Source organism: Suncus etruscus, chromosome 9, assembly GCF_024139225.1.
Source record: "Suncus etruscus isolate mSunEtr1 chromosome 9, mSunEtr1.pri.cur, whole genome shotgun sequence".
In the NCBI taxonomy this organism is placed as follows: Eukaryota; Metazoa; Chordata; class Mammalia; order Eulipotyphla; family Soricidae; genus Suncus; species Suncus etruscus.
Window position 1 is genome coordinate 17,832,261 of NC_064856.1, and position 5,629 is coordinate 17,837,889.

Below are 5,629 nucleotides of genomic sequence, written 5' to 3' on the forward strand. Positions count from 1 at the left end.
AACAAGAGATCTTGGAGGTTTGAAGCAGCAGACTGGAAGAGAATGATGCCGAGGCTGAAGGGTCAGGGCCCTCTGGCTGGGGCAGCATCCAGTAACCCCCAAGGTCTCATACTGTAGGATTCCTTGGGACTCCCCACTTGAGCCTTTCAAGTGACTCCAACAAACAAACATGAACACTTTCACAAACACCCCAAAGCATGGACTCCCACAGATATGGAGAGCCGGGTGCTTTCCCCACCCTACCACCAGCACTCCTTTCACCTCCAACCTCAGTCCTGATCACCAACCTCAGCACCAGGGTGAGGGCTGGAACTGGGCTCCCCTTTTATTGCTGCGGTGAAGGTCAGCGGAGGAGAGAGCTATGTCAGCAATCTCCCGAGTCTCAGCCCCCCCAGCCTGGCCACAGGACACAAAAGGCAAATTCCCTTTTATCTCCACCAGCACAGCTCTGGGGCTATTTTTACCTCCATTGTCGGGGATCACAAAGGCAGAGAGACAGAGAGGCAGGGTTTCAGAGATCCAAAGTCAGTAGGCACAGACAACTAGAGACCGGGAAGACAGTGGTGAGTCTCAGAGAGAGAAACAGAGTCACAGGAACCTGAGACAGAAAAAGATCCAAGAGACCAAAAGACAAAGCCAGGAAGAAGGCCCTCTGGAAGAATTTGGTCCAATCTTTTTACATCCAGGGAAACTGAGGCTTACAGAGACACACCTTTAAGCTAGAGAGAAACTAGGTCCAAAGAGAATCTGATGGGGTGGCCCAAAGGGAAAACACTTGCCTTAAAAGTGTGAGGCCCTAGGTTTATCACTAGCATTGCTTTAAAAAAAAAAAAAAAAAGAAAAAAAAAAGATGACTATGGTCATTTTGGGCCAGGGAGATGCTCAAAGGACTGGAGAGCTTTGCTGATGGAGTCCCAGGTTGGATCCTTGGTTCCACATGGACCTCCTGAAAGCACCACTGGACTCATACAAAACATACAAAGTGGAAGTCAGGAGCCAGAGATGTAGCTAAACCCACTTACCTATGTGAGACAGAGCTCAATCCCTGGTGCCCACTTAGATTTTGAAAGACATCAGTCTGCTTTTTTAAAAATTGCAGTTGAAATGACATGGTAACAAAAAGCTGTTCCTGCTTTAGGTGCACAAATTTGCTGCAACTTCCACTACCAGCAAAGTGCCCAAGACCAGACACCACTGTCCTTGCATCACTTCTATTCCTCCTTTTCCTCTATTACCCCAACCCCAGCCCAAACTCTGTAATCTCAGTTTCATAGTCCAAGTGTCTGTTACCATCAGCTACTGACCTTCCCTTGCTTTGTTTCTTTGTATTCCGCAGCTAAATGAGATCATTTGCCATCTGTGATTTATTGTCTTAGCATGACCACCACTTGAGTTCTATCTAGGTACAGCAAAGGGAAAGATTTTACCTTCTCTTATAGCTGCATAGTATTCTTTATGCAATTGACTGCAACTTATTTATCCATACATTCATTTTTGGAGAATTGAATAGTTTCTATATCCTGGCTATTATTTGTAGATATGTATATGTAATTGTTAATGGTTCTGTGGTCTTGGGATAGACGCTGAGTGAAAACTTTAATTCTTTAAGAAGTCTCCTTATTGGAGCCAGAGCAATAGCACAGCAGGGAGGGCATTTGCCTTGCACATGTCAACCCAAGATTGATCCCCAACATCCCATATGCTCCCCCAAGTCTGCCAAGAATAATTTCTGAGCACAGAGCCAAAAGTAATTTCTGAGTGCCACCAGTGTAGCCCCAAAACCAAACCAAACCAAACCAAACCAAAAACACCAAAGTCTTCATACTGCTTTTTATCTATCTATCTATCTATCTATCTATCTATCTATCTATCTATCTATCTATCTATACACACACATGCCCTCTGGGAAAGCACTTGGGCCTCCCAAGTGGTGTTCAGGAGGCCTGAGGGCCCCACTGATGATTCTCAACCAATCAGGCAAGACCAGTGATTCAATGCAAGAGCCTAAGAATGAGATGCTGCTTGGATCCCAAGGTGCTTTGAGTACCAGGGCTACCAACAGTGATGGGGACTTCCAGGTCTGTATCCAGTGACACTCAGGACTATGCATATACCATAACTTCTGTATTATTTCCTAGTCTCTTTTTTATCTTCCCAACATTCCCACTAGCAATGAATGAGGGGCCCCATTCTCACCTACTGGTTCTTTTTGGTCTTCCTAGTATAGGCCATTCTCACTTCTATGATAACTCCCTCATTGTCATTTTTTCTCTTAAATTTTGGTTTTAAAAATAGATTTAAAAATTTGGGTCAAACCCAGCAGTGTTCAGGGGCTACTTTGGTCCTGTGCTCAGGGACCACTCTTATCGATGCTCAGTGCCAGGGATTAGACCTGAGTCAGTGGCATGCAAGGCAATCATCTTAATCATTTTGATTTGCATTTCCTTAATGATCAATGATGAACAACACCCTCATGTACCTATTGGTCATCTGTATGTCTTTTTTGAAGAAGTATCTGTTCATTTCTCTCCCCAAACTTATTTTTATTTTCTGGTTTTTGGGCCACATTCAGTGGTGCTCAAGGGTTACTTCTAGCTCTGCCCTCAGGATTCACTCCTGGAAGCTCTGATAACCATATGTTGCACTGGGGACTGAACCCTGCTGTACTATCATTCTAGGCCATCAAGGTTCTGATTTGATGGACCCACAGCTTCTTGCATACCAGGAATGTGTGTTTGGCTTCCAGGAGACCCAGGGACGCTCAGAAAGAAACTGAATTTGGCCACACACTCAGAGACAGTTTTACACTCAGGCCAATGGACAATACCAGAGGCTTCCTCTGAAGAAAAAGCCCACCAACATCAATAAAACAAAATCCTGCTGAGATGGCATAGAGCTTCAGTCAGTCCTTTCACTGACTCCCAGAAGCTAGGATCTCAGGGTGTCAAAGTCCCTGACATGTTTGCTTTGTGTTGACCACACTTCCTGAGAAGGAAGCAGAAGCAGCCCAGACTGTTCCTCCAGCCTTGTAAGCACTCAGCTAAATGTGTATTCCGGAACACTGTGAGGGTTGGAATTCTGAGGCATAGCAGTCATCTGAGTTAGAATCCTAACAGAAGAGACTTGATGCAAAGCGGATAACATATGTTCAAGAGGTTGTAACAGGGGTCTCAAACTCTTGGCCCTTCATACAACATTTTGTGGCCCTGCCCTAGAGGAATCTTTTTTGTTTCGTTTTGCTTTAGTTGTTTGGGTCACACCCCCCAATGTTCAAGGCTTACTACTGACTTTGCACTCAAGGATCACCCCGACTTTGCCTCCTGCGGCCCCCAGGTAAATTGAGTTTGAGACCCCTGTAAATAAGCCTTCCTGTAACTTTCACATTTCTCCTTCCAGTCTTGTGGGGGTGGAGTGGGGAAAATGTGTGGTTATTTTGTATTCCTTTTTTAACTGAATTACCATAAGGTACAGTCACAAAGTTGTTCACAAATTAGTTTGAGTCATACAATATTCTAATACCCGTGCCTTCACCAGTGTACATTTCCCACCACCAGTGTCCTCAGTTTCCCTACCACCTCCACAGGCCTGGTTCTATGCTCTTTGACAGACATTTCTTTTTTTCTAGACCTCCTCCTCCTCCTCCTTTTTTTCCTCCTTTTTCTTTTTCTTCTTGCATTGTGGTTATTTGGGGGGGGTCACACCCAGCTGCGCCCAGGGGTTACTCCTGGCTCTATGCTCAGAAATCACTCCTGGCAGGCTTGGGGGACCATATGGGATGCCGGGGTTCGAACCACTGTCCGTCTGCATGCAAGGCAAATGCCCTACCTTCATGCTATCTTTCTGCCCCCACATTGTGGTTATTTTTAAGACTCCACTTCAAAACAGTTCATCTTTTTGAGGCTTACCACTTAGTAGAGGATACTGAGCCCCTGAAGATAACAGCAGCACCTCTCCCCACCACCGACTCCATGAGTTGGGTGAGACTGCCCCAGGCACTGTGTTTCTAACCCTTACTTAGGTCAGGGGTCTCAAACTCAATTTACCTGGGGGCCACAGCAAAGTCGGGGTGAGGAAGGGCCACATAAAGGATTTCACTTACCGAATATTCGCAATAAAAAATCGCAATAGTAAGAAAAAAAACGCAAAAAATCACATTAAACATTTGCATACCTGAATGGAACTGCTTGGGGTATGCAAATGTTTAATGCGATTTTTTTTTTTACTAATGCGATTTTTATTGTGATTATTCGGTAAGCAATTAATCGCGAATACTGCGATATTTGAAGGCTGGCTGCGGGCCACAAACGGCCCACGGGCCGCGAGTTTGAGACCCCTGCCTTAGGTGGATGGGTCTAATGAAGCAAGGTAGCAGTGGGTAAATAATACACCAAGCAGTGAGGGAAAATAATTAATCAGTATTGGTCTGCTTTACTTCATGGCCTCTCTCTGACATGTGCTGCCTATCTGCCATGTGCTTTTAAGGGTCCAGGGTTCAGGTCCCTGTTCAGGACGTAACCTCTGAGCGCCACTGAATGTGGTCCAAAAACCAGAAAAGAAAAATAAATGGTGGGGAGAGATGAACAGATACTTCTTCACAAAAGACAGGCAGATGACCCATAGGTACATGAGAGTGTTCTTCATCATTGATCATCAAGGAAATGCAATAAAGACCTCAGGTTCAAACACCAGAATACCGGAGACACACTGTTCTGGAAGCAAATGGTGGTTTGGAGAATAATTCACACACATGCATGGAAGGAAAAACGGATTTTCAGGAGTTCCCACACATTTGCCCTTGGCTCCTAAGAAGCCACCAGCTCTGGGAGGTCCAGAAACACAAGAGGGTGACTGCCTCCCAATCTGAATATTTAATCTGAGGAAAATGACCACGCCTGGAGGTGGGGCCGGGGGTCTCAACACCAATCCAAGGTGCTACTTTCAAAGATGTTTCCAGCCAATGAGTAATAAGGCATAGACTAAATGAGGTAGACTGAGATCAATCCCAGTAATTCCACACACCACCAAACACCTCCCAATTATTGATCACCAAGAATCCAGGAACTCTAAGCTTGAGGAGCACCCAGATTTAGATGCAGCTTCTGAGTCCCAACTGTTTTGAGATTTCATGAGTAATGTATTAATGGTCAAAGCCCAAAGGGGCATAGGCTCTCTGGTCCTCCTCTTCTAGTTCAAGATGCAATGGGGGAGAAATGTCTTTTGGAGAAAATGGGGCAGGCAGGCAGGCAGAAAAGAAGTGCTTTGGGAACCAGCTCCAATCCCACATATTTCAACTGCCAATGCACACCAGCCCTTGAGCACTTTTCTTTGGATAAAAATACTGAATGCCTCCGTTAAAACACTCCTGTGGGTGAAATCATCCCTCTGTGTCAAGGAAAGGAGTGAGATAATCATTGTTGAGGAAGAAGGCCACTCAGGAAGACGTGAGAGCAGAGAAACTGGAATGATAAAAGCCACGTTGGAGCCATAGAGAGGGCTCAACAGCCAAGTGTATATGCTTTGCAAGCAAGAGGCCTGAGTTCCATCTCTGTCACTGCCATTTTCCTTCAACATGGCCAGGAGCTGCCTCCAAGTCCTGAGTGAGGAGTTGACCTCCAGCACTGCTAGATCT